Raw genomic sequence first — 15,659 nt, 5'->3', positions numbered from 1 at the left:
GAGCAGGCTGTGGGAGGGGTGGTATGAGGAGGGAGAGCAGGCTGTGAGAGGGGTGGTATGAGGAGGGAGAGCAGGCTGTGGGAGGGGTGGTGTGAGGAGGGAGAGCAGGCTGTGGGAGGGGTGGTGTGAGGAGGGAGAGCAGGCTGTGGGAGGGGTGGTGTGAGGAGGGAGAGCAGGCTGTGGGAGGGGTGGTGTGAGGAGGGAGAGCAGGCTGTGAGAGGGGTGGTGTGAGGAGGGAGAGCAGGCTGTGGGAGGGGTGGTGTGAGGAGGGAGAGTAGGCGGTGGGAGGGGTGGTGTGAGTCCTTGATGATGCTGGAGGCTCCTTCTCCTGTGTCCCAGGGTGAGGAACCCATGCAGCTGGGTCAGGCCCATCTCTCGCCAGCTTAACGCCTCCACAGAATGAAAGCAGGAGCGTGCATCTACTGCCAAGACGGTCACTTCCTTGCCACCCGTTACCTTCGGTCAAAAGAGAAGGCTCTTCAGTAGCAGTAGTGTGGTCCTGGCGAGTCAAGCTTCCTCCTCTCTTGTCCCCCAGTCCAAAATGCAGATCGAAGCTACATTGCTCTGGCATCAAGAGTTCTTGCTGCTGCTCGCCTCAATAGACTTCGGAGCAGAGGCCAATTTTCTGGATGTGGACCTCACCTCCCAGTCCGGCATTACAGTCGAGCCACTCGCCTCACCCCTGCATGCCAAAGCCCTTAATTGTCAACTCCTTGTCAAAAAGTTGTGATTTTCCTTAATTGTCTAATTTCCTCTCCCCATGCTCATGTGGACAGCCTTGTTACATAATCCCCATATCAATTGGTCCTCCAGCAAAGTTGTGAATTTAAGTTATTTCTGTCATTCCACCTGTCTGCAGTCTACTCGTTCCCCAGCAGAGGTCACTGTGCCCCCAGCAATCCCAGAACCCCTGACCTGTCAGCCATTCCCTCTTTATCATGATTCTAGGGGAGGTTTTCAGTAAGCAGCATTGATTGACATTTACATTTAGTCATTTAGCTGACGCTTTTATCCAAATCGACTTCCAAGTTCTGTACGACAAGTGGAGCCCTATCTCCCTTCCTGCCTGGAGGAGTCAATTGGCACAGTGGACATGACCTACAGTCAGTGGCGGCGGGAGGGAGGGGCTAGCAGGGGCTTAAGCCCCCTCTGAAAAAGGCTTAGCCCCCTCTAAGCCCCCCCTCCCAGTTATGTTTTTTTTTATTTATATATAAAATACATTACGAATTCCGTTATATTGGACATTTGTGTCTTTGTGAAGCTGTATATATATCTATTCATCATATCTATGGCTGTCACTATAGCCAATTGAAATGCTAGAAATGGTCACGTGGACTGGGAGAACCAATGGAATTTCTCTTTCACTTCCGCGTTTGGGATGCCGTCGTGCTTTGGAAAAACAAAACAAACGTCTTTGGATAACTTCTTTGCGGAAATACCATGAGCCACGACCTATAAAGCTTATTTTAATAAACAGGAGTCATACTTAACTTTGACATTGGCTTTTGGAGGACCGAAACAATAATAACCAACCGGTGACTCTCACGTGTTGACATGGTAACCCGTAGCCCCTTTCGTGACTGTGATGCACGGAGTGAATCCACAGTCACTTGCTCCTCAATAGGAAACCAACCTAGATTTACCAATCTTGCTGCAGCGATACACCTGCTCTCCTTTCAGGATAAACATCTCCCTGCCCTCTTCTGTCACTTGGGTTGATTCAGGGACACACTTGGCAAACAGGGGTTCTAGAAAAGGGTCCGCTCTCTGCAACCGAGCCACATCAGCAGGAATGACCATTAACTCAGTCTACAGGTTCAGGCACCGGCTCAGCTATCTCAGTTCCCCATACTCTTATCTTGCCTCCTCTGTCTTCTGCTCTTCTTCATCCGAAGCTGTCTGGTTTCCCCACTACTGGGCGACTCAACATCTGCAAAAGGTAACTCATCCCATCCCCCAACTGGCTCAGACTACACATGCTTGTGTTTAGACCTGGTAACTGCTACCATACCCTCACTACTACTAACCAGAGTTACCAGACATACACTACAATTGGCTATCAGCTCCAAAAGGGTTTGCCTAACACCACTTGGTAAGGAACTCCTACGGTCTACTCCTACAGAAAGCAAGTACTGTTGACCATCAACCTGGATGGGCACTCCAGGGCACATCAGCTATGGGGGGGGGGCCACCTTGTTGCCATGAATACACCAGACTTTGACCTTTCCCACACCGAATATAACATCCCTAGAAAGACAGACCTGTCTAACCAAGGTGCGGCTACTGCCTGAATACTGAGTGCTGACAAGGCTTGTCCTTAATAAAAACACAGGTAGTATGTTCTTCCTCATCGGGACATTCGGAGATCTCAACTCTCCCTATTTGACTTACGGCTCAGTTGGGTGAAAAACACATGTATGTCTTGCTCACATGCTGGCTTGGACAGTCTGCCCTGGAAGCCATGCCCTGGCTGACCGCATGAGTGGCATAGCAATGGATCTCTATTTCTGAATTCTTACCATTTGACGTAGAGAGGGACCTTGCCTCTAATTCATGGCTCTATGCCCACCACTGTCTTCTCTAAACTAGACCTTACCACCTGGTTAGAATCAGGGAGGGGTGTGAATGGAAGTCTGTCTTTAACACACCACCACTTGGTCACTTTGAATATCTGGCCATGTCCCTTGGGTTAACCAACACACCTGCTGTCTTCCAGGCGCTGGTGAAAGATGTTCTTTTAGATGTCCTCAACCGGTCAGTTTTTGTGTATTTGAATGGCATTTCGATTCCCCCCTGCAACATGGATGAGCACGTTTGTCAAGGTGGAGAAATGTGAATTTCATGTCAGTACAGTGGCTTTCCTGGGGTATATCGTTGAAGGAGGGCAGGTGAGGACAGACCCTGAGAAGATACAAGCATTGGCAGCTTGGCCCAAACCAACTACACTTAAACAGCTCCAACAGTTCCTTGGCTACTCGACTCATCAAGCTCACTTCATCTGCAGTTTGCTTCTCCTGGACCCATGATGTCGGCAGCTAGCATCAACCAGCGCCAACGTTAAGCTTAGCTAAAAGCTAAAAGCTAGAGGTGAGTAACAAATACACAACCTATACTAAGTAATGATGCAAAAAAAAACAAAGTAATACATTTCGCCATGCTTTTAGAGCAGATGAGACTGAAAAGGCCAGCTACAGCTGCTAGTGTCCACCACACTTCTCGGCTAAGCTAAAGTTACTGCCTTCAACTTTGCTGCAATAAGGGCGGGTAAACAGTAAACACACGTTAACCAAGATGCAGGAAACAAAGCAATAAAGTCGACATAGGCTGTATCCAATGTAAGTGACTGATAGTACAAGTCTCCCAACGATGCAGAGTGAATGTAGCTTTAGTTCATGTCAGAAATACACTACACTGCGATACCGTAAGTTAAGGTTGAATGCATTGAGCCTCAACCAAAGTTGGCATTTTGTTTATGTGGTTCATTGTTATATAGAATATGCTGTTTTAGCAAATTTGCATGGCTGATATTAAAAAATGTTCTGGCTGCCCCGCTCCACTCACATGTAATGCTGGAATTGATAAACAATGGGGAGTCAGCAGGGGAGGAGCTTCCTATAGGAGACAAAGGTGGTTGCCTAGAGCGCCACCCAGAGGGGGGCGCCAAAAACTGCCCAGCTGAACAGTTTTTGCACCCCCCTCTATATCTGCAATTCTGTCCAACTTCCAACATCTGCAAAAGGTAACTCATCCCATCCCCCAACTGGCTCAGACTACACATGCTTGTGTTTAGACCTGGTAACTGCTACCATACCCTCACTACTACTAACCAGAGTTACCAGACATACACTACAATTGGCTATCAGCTCCAAAAGGGTTTGCCTAACACCACTTGGTAAGGAACTCCTACGGTCTACTCCTACAGAAAGCAAGTACTGTTGACCATCAACCTGGATGGGCACTCCAGGGCACATCAGCTATGGGGGGGGGGCCACCTTGTTGCCATGAATACACCAGACTTTGACCTTTCCCACACCGAATATAACATCCCTAGAAAGACAGACCTGTCTAACCAAGGTGCGGCTACTGCCTGAATACTGAGTGCTGACAAGGCTTGTCCTTAATAAAAACACAGGTAGTATGTTCTTCCTCATCGGGACATTCGGAGATCTCAACTCTCCCTATTTGACTTACGGCTCAGTTGGGTGAAAAACACATGTATGTCTTGCTCACATGCTGGCTTGGACAGTCTGCCCTGGAAGCCATGCCCTGGCTGACCGCATGAGTGGCATAGCAATGGATCTCTATGTACCCAAAAACTGCCCAGCTGAACAGTTTTTGCACCCCCCTCTATATCTGCAATTCTGTCCAACTTCCAAGACCTGCCACACCAAGAGCTGATGAAGCAAGCGGAGGCACTTGCACACACCTTAAGCCATGATGGAGGGCAATCTGATTTGGATGGGAAGGAGCTGGCTCAGGAGTTGGAAATTGTACCTGACTTGCCATCAAAAGCATGACAACTCTTGAGTTGTTGAAATTCATACACACAAAGCAGCTCACAGAAATATATCCGAACTTGTGTATTGCTCTGCGGATCAGTGCAACGCTACCAGTAACAGTAGCTTCAGCCGAGAGGAGTTGTTCGAAATTAAAACTCTTGAAAACATAATCAGTATTAACCATGCGGTTGGCGAAGAAGGTCAGAAGGATTGCACTGTAAATGGAAACCAGTAGGAGCTAATATGTAGGCTAAACTTGAAGTGTGATGATATGGAGTGGAATGTAAATAGTTCTTGAGACAAAGCGAATTTGTAATTTGTATTTATTTATTTAGCATATTATATTTTGATTATTTACATATTTTACAGGTTTTTAGCTAAGTTGTTTGTTTTAATTCTTTAGTGTGCACTTTATATTTCTTAATTTTCTTTGAAAGCACATTTGCACATTATTTTATTGTTTGTTATCGTTATTATTATTATTGTTATTATTGTTCGTTAGCTAAGTTGTTTATTTGTTTTAATTCTTTAGTGTGCACTTTACATTTATTCTTAAGCTCTTGTTCTCGTTTGTAATAAATAACAGTTATACAGTAAAGTACTGCACCTTTAAGATGTTTTGATTTGGGGGGGGGGGGGGGGGGGGCAGTGGTGAAGCTTGGCTAGGGTGCCAAATGTGCTAGGCCCGGCCCTGGGAGTCAGCCAGTCAGTTTGTGCCATTCACTCCTTTAGGCCGGCCCCAGGGTCTGGCAAGCAAGACTAGTTGAGCCAGACCCAGCCACAACACTCAAGTAAGTGTGTGTCAGTTAGGGACATTCACTATTGTAGACCGGCCCTCTGGGTGCAGCAAGATACTACTTACTTCAATGTAATTTCTATGGAAGTTACTTCTATTTACAGTATATTGCCCGTCTTTCCCACTGGAAAGGTTTTTATCTCTTCTAATCTATCTAATGTATTTAAGTACAAAATTAGATACAAAGAGGTCTATGAAACAGATGAGTGTATGATAGATTCACAAATACTACAAAATCCAACATCAGTGGTCTAATTTCCCATGAGGACTGCAATGAGGTATATTATAAATACATTAACAGTATCAATCAATCCTATAATGTAGCCTACAGGTAACACTGATTCATCCTTACAACATTCTTTTAAACCTGTAAACTTTTGATTGCAACTACTCTCTAAATACAACATAACAGTATATTCTATGCATACCATAATTTCTCTCTTACTAAACAGTCATGGCATATTAGCATGAAAAACATGAATTCAATCCCTGAGCTGGATGTCCATTAGCTACATGTATCTACAGTACATACATACTGCAGATTGATAGGCCAACTCATAGTTGTTGAATGTCAACAAAATGTCTTCTTATAGTTTCATGCTGCCCGATATGATGGAGCTGTAGATCTGGGCCATCATTGGCGCGTAGCTCTTCTCCCTGTCGTCAAGGATGTACAGAGGCTCCTGGACGCAAGCTGGGTCAAACCCTTCCTCCACCAGCTTCATCTTCATCTGTTTGAAGGTCCCCGTCACCTCTACTGCATTCTGAAGAAAAGAACACAAAGGCCCAGTATCAAGTTGGATCTCTAAATGGCCGTTTTACCCTGAAACCATACCGGTAACATAATGTACGTAACATGTTTTAGTTCCGTCAGTGTTTTGCAGGGGATGCTGCACTGATTGTGTCAGGCTCTCGTGTTTTGAATAAAGGCTGCGGTTGTCCTGCTCCCTGCGGTCACCTGTATCCTGTAGTTTTTAAGGCGTTGCACACACCGTGACCAAATAAATAAGGTTAGTCATTATAGAACATGTACATCTTCTCCAGAGTCAGACAAGAAGATGGATACCAATTTCCTCTCTGTACATTCAGTAGAAAGCTATCCGGTTGCAAGCTAGCCTACCTGATGAATTGAAAATGGGGGACCCTGATGTAAACAAGACGAAAGTCTTTCTCTGGTCTGCATCCCCTTAACAATTGTGTGTATTGACATTCACATTTGTGAAACGGTAACCAACTTCCACATCCATGTGCAATTAATGAGTTATATTAGCAAATGGTCTAATCATAATTTCATTTCGACACTGGTCCACGCCACAACCAGACTCACAGTTCACTTTAAAAGGTATTCATATTGGGGATTACGGTAGTTTCACTACATGTAATTAAAATAGTAGTTTAACTACAGTACATTGTTACAGTAGCTTGCTAGCTCAACTAACTTGACATTTTAATTTGTTTTTGTTTCAACTGCTTCTCCTCTTGAGTGAAACCCCTTTGATCAACCCCACCCCACTCTCAAATGACAAAGTTGATAAATGGTCTAAAATAAAAGGTGTCATGTTAAAATAAACAAGTTTTATTTTAAGTTTAAATTTTTACACCTTAACACATTCAGCGCCAGACCCGAGATATCCCGGGTGAACTCGCCATGCGTTGGGCGCCAGACCCGAGATATCTCGGGTTTTGGTTTTTTTTTTCTTTTATTCGATATTTTTATTCATTATTCATCCACTGACCTCTGTGTTGCCATAGAAAAGGATTTTGAGATTGCCAAAGTGCAATACCGACCGCATCCTGCTAGATGACAGTGTCGCCCACCCTTTGAAACCTCACTCTGTGTTACGCTCAAATCCCTCCGGGCGCAAAATTTAGACGGAGCCGAGTAAATCGCTTCTTCCGACCACTTCGAAACGCATCTGTCACACTCTATCCATAAGTTGTGCCAAATTATGTCCGGGACCAGATGGACACCAATACTGGAAATCGCGATCAGACAATTGGAATATTCTTTTTGGAATACCCCTGGTCAAAGGTAAGGACTATCTGACATCAATTTCAGCTTGATCCAACAATGTTTTCATATCGATCCAGCTGATCAGCGTCTGTAATAATAATAATATAATAATGCAGGACCTGTTCAGAGGTCTTTAATTGGCATGCAATTATCCTCAATGTTTTTAGCGGTTAGCACACATGGTTAGCACACACACACACACACACCGGAACACACACGCATGCATCGTCTTTGTAGGATCGCCGATGCGATTCGTCTCTGCAATTAACCCATCCCGTCGTCCTTCCCCCCAAGGGCAGCCGGGAGCAGACAGGCGTCGGTGAGGGCCGCGCCCGGGGACCAATCCAAGTGCTCCTGCCCGTCTTCGTCAAGGACGCCACAGCGTTAGCGATCTGTTGTTGTGCATGTTTTTCCATTGGGTTTATCTTTTCGGGGGGGAAACTAGGGATGTCCGATATTATCGGCCTACCGATATTAAAATGTGATATAGAAAATTATCGGTATCGGTTAAAAAATAAATAAAAAATCATCTTTTTTTATTTAACCTTTATTTAACCAGGCAAGCAAGTAAGAACACATTCTGATTTTTTTATTGTCAAAAGTATGCATAATGTTGTGTTAATTCCACGACAAGAGGTATGTAATGTTAATTACCTGACATTATTCAGTTTTTTGGGGGGGGAAACCCTGCATATATCGGTATCGGTTGATATCGGTTGATATCAATGTCAAACCGTCCGACTACTTGCCAGCTGGACCAGCTACCCTCCCCACTCCTCCAGACCATAGCACCAGACATCCTCCCATTCCTAACTGCAACCATCAACTCCTCACTCAACTCGGGGGTGGTCCCCACCTCCCTAAAACAAGCCAGAGTCACGCCGCTCATAAAAAAACCAACCCTGAACCCTACTGTCATAGGCAACTACCGTCCTGTCTCTCTTCTCTCCTTCCTTTCTAAAACACTTGAACGTGCTGTATCCAACCAACTTACTACTTATCTCTTACAGAATGACCTCCTAGACCCTAATCAGTCAGGCTTCAGGACTGGTCACTCCACAGAGACAGCCCTCATTGCGGTCACAGAGGCACTTCACTTAGCAAAAGCGAAAGGCCTCTCCTCTGTCCTGATTCTCCTAGATCTATCTGCAGCCTTCGACACAGTCAACCACCAGATCCTCCTTGCGGCCCTCGCAGGAATGGGAGTGGCTGGCTCTGCGCTGACATGGCTGTCATCATACCTCAATGACCGCTCCTACCAAGTGTCATGGAGAGGGACCCTGTCGGCCACCCGCCCCCTGCGGACGGGTGTCCCCCAGGGCTCGGTTTTAGGACCCCTTCTCTTCTCCCTCTACACTAAATCACTGGGTAACATTATCACGTCTCATGGCTTCTCCTACCATTGTTATGCCGACGATACTCAACTCTTCCTCTCCTTCCCTCCCTCAGATATCCACGTCTCTGTGCGGATCTCGGCCTGTCTGTCCGACATCTCAGCCTGGATGACGTCCAACCACCTCAAACTGAACCTAAGCAAAACAGAATTGCTCCACCTGCCGGCCAAATCCTCCCCCCTAACCGACCTTTCAATCACAGTCGAGAATGCAGCTGTGACTGCGTCCCCGACCGCCAAGAACCTTGGTGTTGTCCTCGACGACCAGTTGAACTTCTCTGCTCACATCGCAGCGACGACCAGAACCTGCCGATTCCTCCTGAGCAACGTCAGAAGGATACGCCCCTTCCTGACAAAAGAAGCCACCCAACTCCTCGTCCAATCAACAGTCATCTCCCGCCTCGACTACTGCAATGCACTGCTCGCTGGCCTCCCGGCCACTGCCACTAAGCCTCTTCAACTCATTCAGAACGCAGCGGCCCGCCTGATCTCAAACCTACCGAAGTCGGCCCATGTCACCCCACTTCTTAGGGACCTGCACTGGCTCCCCATTGCTGCACGAATCCGCTTCAAGGCCCTCGACCTAGCATACCGTGCGGCAAAGGGAACCGCTCCCGCCTACCTCCGGTCAATGGTCTCTAACTACACACCCTCAAGACCCCTACGCTCTGCATCTTCTGGCCGCCTCAGACCTACTCCTATCCAAGCTCCGGGAGGGTCATCAAAGAGAAGTCGCCTATTCTCAGTCCTTGCCCCACAATGGTGGAATGAACTACCCACCCCAGTTAGGACAGCCGAATCACGTCCAATCTTTCGCCGTCGACTAAAGACGCACTTCTTCAACCATTATCTGAATTAAAAAAAAAAAAAAAAAAAAAAAAAATCTAACCCTAACTAACCGTACTGTCATGCACTTGTCCTAATAAACTAACCTACACTGTAGCACTCAACACTTTGATGAACATTGTTGCTCAGCTGATAGAGTTGTGCCCTTCCTGATGGCTTGTCGTACAGAACTTGTAAGTCGCTTTGGATAAAAGCGTCAGCTAAATGACTAAATGTAAATGTAAATGTATATCGGTATCGGAAATGAAGAGTTGGACAATATCGGTATATTGGTATTGGTAAAAAAGCCAATATCGAGCATCCCTAGGGGAAACCCTTGCGAGCACGGGGAGAACATGCAAACTCCACACAGAAAGGCCTGGGAGATACCCCACCTGGGTACCTGGCATCATGGAAACCTGGTCCCCAAGCGGGAATCGAACCCTGGACCTTCTTGCTGTGAGGCGACAGTGTTAACCACTACACCACCACTACTGGCCATCAAAGCATAAAAAAAACTACCCCCCCCCCCCCTTTCATGCATTCATGATGAAACATAATACCTATTATATACATTTGATTTGGAAATAGTAGCGTGTCCAGGCAAGAAACGCCAACGCTTATAGTAGAATACACGTAGCGCCCTATAACGTAAGGTTATGTATATAACCAAGTTCTATGAATTATGGTGACGCTCAGCATCAGTTGCATATATCTCGCTTCAGTGGATATGCACTGAATAAATTGCTAAATGTACCTTTACATACAAACATCCGTCTGACCACACCCCCATCTGCTGCCTACATAAGCAGGGGTGGGGCCACACACTCATCTCCTTCTCAACAAATTTCACCACAATGAAAGATCAAGGGCCGCAGCGGCGTCCTGATGCTGGGCGTTACCATAATTCATAGGACTTGGTTATATACATAACCTTACGTTCTATTTCATTATGGCTCCGCTCAGCATCAGTTGCATAACAGGAGCTGAGCGGGAGCCAAAGCTCGACAAATGTACCCCGCTGAGGCCCCCCACAACCATCAGACCGGGGAGGACCGAGCCCCCCGACCCTCCCTAATGGAGGATAACGGGAGGGAGACGGATCCGACCGTGCGAAGAGGAACTCAAGCAACTCAACGCACAGGGTGAGCAGACCGTGGCTTGACCCCACGACTACGCACACGCACAACCCGCATGCCACCAGGGAACAAACGGAAGGAACAACCCTCGTTACTGCCCCCAGAATCACGGGGTCAAGAGCAACCCCAACCCCGTGGCAAGGCCATAGCAGCGGAGCCCGAAGGAAGACCCAGACCCACTGAAGGGACTGGATCCCCCGGAAAAAGGGGCGTGGGACCAGGAACCCCCCCCCCCCCCCTCTTACCCTGTAACATGCCGAACAGCAACGTGACAGGAACCTTGAAGGACAGGAGGTTTTAACCCCTGACCAATCAGAAAAGGGGAGGAAAGGATTACCAGTTCACCCCTTTACGACCCCTCACCCATGATACGATGTAATGACAAGTAGAGCATGACACAGTCATAGCCTGCTACATGAAGCATCGAACAGCCTCACATAGCTCATGTGATAACCTGCTACCTGAGTTTTACTAAGGAAAAACACAGAACAGAGAGGGCCCCTTTAAGAGCCCCGGTCCAGACTTACACATGTGCTTCTGTGGGCCAAACCTAACCCAGTTGTAGATCACAAAGACACACACAACCCTTCATCACAACAAAAAATGGCACAGATTGATTGATTGATTGAAAACTTTATTAACAGATTGCAGAATGGGTACAATACAGTACAGCTCAATACACACAATTGTTAAGGGGATGCAGACCAGAGAAAGACTTTCGTCTTGTTTACATCAGGGTCCCCCATTTTCAATTCATCAGGACATATATGACATACATGACATACAGATAGTCAGTACTGCTACATCTATACATTTATGTCATACCAGATTTGCAAATACAGTACTGTTTGTGATACAGAAGGAGTCAGGAAAAGGGAGTATATACATTTGACGTAGAAACTGTACATTGGAGGAGGTTGGGTGGGGGGGGGGTTGGGTACACTGGGATATTGACAACCATACTGGGTAATCTACATTGGAGGTGGTTGGGGGGGGGGGGGGGCACACTGTATATACAAGCAAAACTGTACATTGAGGGGGGGGGGGACACTGTACAAACAAACAAAATTGTACATTGGACTATTGACAAAACCATACTAGGTAAATGACTGTACATTGGAGGGGGTTGGGTTAGGATATTTACAGGGGCCAGTGTTGAATTGCAGTCTCCCGTAGGTGTCCCTTGAGAGAGGTTTTGAAAGTGGGTAGTGATCCACATTCCTTTACAGCTTTGGGTAGGGCGTTCCACATTGATGTGGCATAATTGCGAAACGTGTTTAGTCCCTTATTTGAGCCGAATCTGGGTTTAACATGATTTGTGGAGCTCCCTCTGGTGTTGTGATCGTGGTATTCACTGACCTTTGGGAAGTATTTTGACATGTACATGGGTACCTTGGTCGTGTAGTGTATCTTGTAGACCAGGCCCATTGCAAGTTGCTGTACTCTGTCGTCTACTCTAAGCCATCCTAGGTTGTCAAAGTGGGCAGGGGTGAGGTGGGTTCTAGGAGTAAGGTCAAGCAGTAGTCTGACCAGTTTGTTTTGAGATGTTTGTAATTTTGTTTTTAGCGCCTTTGAGGTGCTTTGGTACCATGAGGTGCAAGCATAGTCGTAGTACCCCTGAATGAGTGCTCCTGCCAGAGTCTTCAGGGTATTCTTGTTTACCAGAGAGGAGATCCGGTACAAGAATCGAGTTCGTTGGTTGACTTTTTTTATTACATTGGATGCCATTTTGTCACAGGAGAGATTAGCCTCTAGGATGGAACCCAGGTAGGTAATTTCATCTTTTCTTGTGACAATATTGTCACCCACTGTAACTGAGAATCCGTCGGTCTTGCTGAGTTTGTTATTTGAACCGAAGAGAATGGACTCTGTTTTGCCCATGTGTAATGATAGTTTGTTATCAGCGAGCCATATGCAGATTCTGCCTAGTTCCGAGCTGAGGGTTTTTTCAACCTGTAACTTGTTCTTGTCAGAGACCAGCAGGGCTGAGTCGTCCGCAAACAGGAACAAGTTGCAGTCACAAGCTGACGACATGTCATTTGCATAAATTAGGAACAGTAGCGGTCCTAGTATGCTTCCTTGTGGAACACCACAGCTCACTGTGAGGGGGGGGGATAGGGTACCGTTTACCTCCACCATCTGTTCCCTCCCCTCAAGGTAGGATTGCATCCAGCTCACTGATAGACTATCAAAACCAATTGCTTTTAGCTTGTCAATCAGAATGGAGTGATTGACCGTGTCAAAGGCCTTTTGTAGGTCCAGCATGACCATTCCGCAGTATTTGCCTGCGTCCACCTCTTGTTTGATGTGGTCATTCAAATAGAGAAGGCATGTGTCAGTGGAGTGGGATGTTCTGAAGCCAGATTGGAATTCGTAGATTAGATTTTTTTCCGCTAGGTACTTTTCGACCTGTTCGTAGACTATTTTTTCCATGACTTTCGAGATGGAGGTGAGAATAGAAACAGGGCGGTAGTTGCCTGGGTCTAATTTGCTGCCCTTTTTGTGCAGAGGGGTCACCCTCGCAATTTTGAAGTCCTTGGGGACGTGTCCCTGTTTTATGGAGAGGTTTATTATGTGTGTGATGATTGGGGTGATGGCGGCTGCTGAGTCTCTGAGGAATTTGGAAGGGATGTTGTCGTGGCCAGTGGCCTTGTTAGGTTGGAGGGCGCTCAGTTTATTGAGTACCTCATCTGTTGTTACCATTTCCAGCTTGAAGTCGTCCTTGCGGACCCCTAGGTTTTTGTAGTAAGCTACTATGTGTTCTACCCCATAAAGCCCTGAGTGGGAGGGTAGTTTGTTTACCAGTGTTGTGGCTATGTTTGTGAAGAAAATGTTTAAGTAATTGGCTACATCCAGCTTGTCTGTGATGAGCGTGTTGTCCGTTTTTATGTTTATGTTTGAGAATCTGGTTTTAAGTTTTTTACTGCATCCTAGTTGATTATTGAGTAATTTCCAAAGTTCACGTGGTTTGTTTTTGTTTTCCTCAGTTTTGTCATTGATGAAATTCTTTTTTGCAGTTTTGATCATGGAGTTTACGTCGTTTCTTAGTCTGTTTCTTTCTAGTTTGAGTTCAGTCACGTGGGCTTGGAGTTCACTGCTCGTGCTTTTAGTAAGCTTTGACTGACTTTTACGAAACTCAGAGCATTTTTTGTCTCTGGTTTTCATAGCGGCCAGTATTTCGGAGTGCATCCACGGCTCAGCGCGATTTTTTACCCTGGTGGTTCTTATCGGTGCCATGTCGTTTAGTATTGTGGAGAATTTGGTTTTGAAACCAAGCCATGTTTCTTCAACCAGTGTACCATTGAGTTCATCTGACCAGTCCAGACTCTCCAGTTCAAGGTTGAAGGCCTCGCTAGAGTAGGTTTTTAGGTCTCTAGATGTGACTGTTTTGTGGCAGCCAGCCTTTAGTTTTAGTTTTTTGCGGGTACAGAATATCATATAATGATCACTTAACCCGCATGCTATAACTCCTTTATTGGTGATCTTGGACTTGTCGGAGGTCAGAATGAGGTCAATGGTAGTCTGAGTTGATTCACATACACGTGTGGGTTGGGTGATTAGCTGGCTGAGGCCGTGCAGATCACAAAACCTACTGAATGACTTGAAGACGGGTGCATCTTTTCGTTGCATATCCGTGTTCCAGTCTCCAATAAGAATTTTGTCTACATCCTCAACTCCAGCTAAACACCCATCCAGTGTATCATAAAAGCCACTATGATCTGGCGGCCTGTAGACTGTGCCAACCAGTAGGGATTTCGCCCTTTCGAATAGGATTTCCACCCATACAGTTTCAATTGATTTATGATTCAGGTCATTTCTGTTGATGAATTTGGTGTCCTTGTGTATGTACACACAGACACCACCTCCATGTTTGTTCCTATCATTCCTGATTATTGAGTAGTTCTCAATCTCTATCTCTGGATCTTTTACAGAATCGTCAAGCTTAGTTTCTGAGAAGCACAGTATGTTTGCCTTACCATTTATGAATAATTGTATAATTGTACACTAATTGTAACAGTACACTCCTACTACAGAGGAATGCCGTTTTTCATAACGAGAGAAGACATAAGTCCTCGATTATGTATTGGCCACAGGCCTTGCTAAGCACACATGATAACAATCTTTTCTTTAGGAAAAAATAGTTTCTCAAGCGGAAAGCACAACCCCAGCAATTAAGCTGATGGTTACATCGTATCCCCACAAACAGTGACACAATATATTGTAAACAACATGTCTGAGAGGAGGGGGGGGAAGCCCCAGGGAAACCGGGGGGATCACCCCTCCTTCCTTACCCTTGATACGACCAAGTTGAACAGGTAACCCTGTTAATATGTGAACACACTGTTCATTGTCATTACAGGCTGAGAAAAGAATTCATTCCTCAATCACATGTCACTAAGTATAGCTTCATAGGTTAATTAACCCCCTTAGTTGTGAGTTCACGTTACATGAACACACATGTTCTCATCACAACTAACCAGATAATTTTTACACATGTAAACAACAACCCAATTTCTATGGAGAGAGAAGCTATACCAGTGACAAGACAATTCACACACAACACGCGTCGTATCCTCAATGTATTGCAGCAACACACGTTTTGGAAAACATCATTATTACAAAACATTTAGAAGGGAAGGAAAGAAGAAGTGTTTAAAGTCCGGTCGGGACTCCTACCCTGAGCGCAGGCCAAGAGAACTGCAATCTGGTTAACGGGACACCGAAGTTGAACACAGCATCTCCTGTGTTGGCGACGAGGGTAACGTTGCTGCGCCACCCAGCCGCTTCGTTTCTCCATGTTGACGCAGTCCTCGCTGGCAGGGCTCCCGGTGTAGGTTCGACTAACATCCTCTGTCAAAGATGACGTCGTAGTCAGAGTGTTTAAGGCATGTTATAGTCATAGCAACGTTCAACAGTGTAGCATTAAGCTAACAGCCGCTCTCGACTGATAGCAACAAGCTAACGTTTCCTAGCCTAGTGACACAACAGGCTA

At 46.0% G+C, this 15,659-nt stretch overlaps 1 pseudogene across 1 annotated transcript in view; it reads right to left on the bottom strand.

The window, feature by feature from the left end:
• Nucleotides 1–5,882: 5,882 nt before the first annotated feature.
• Nucleotides 5,883–15,659, bottom strand: part of LOC311246846 (long-chain fatty acid transport protein 2-like) — a 33,918-nt pseudogene continuing 24,141 nt past the window's right edge. Inside the window, exon 5 of the transcript in view lies at nucleotides 5,883–6,059. The product of the transcript in view is annotated as a long-chain fatty acid transport protein 2-like (transcript). The remainder of the gene's footprint in view (nucleotides 6,060–15,659) is intronic.

Source organism: Notolepis coatsorum (genome assembly GCF_963971535.1).
Source record: "Notolepis coatsorum genome assembly, chromosome: 20".
Classification (NCBI taxonomy): domain Eukaryota; kingdom Metazoa; phylum Chordata; class Actinopteri; order Aulopiformes; family Paralepididae; genus Notolepis; species Notolepis coatsorum.
Note: the sequence above shows the minus strand (reverse complement) of the source record. Positions and strands in the feature narration are given on the sequence as shown.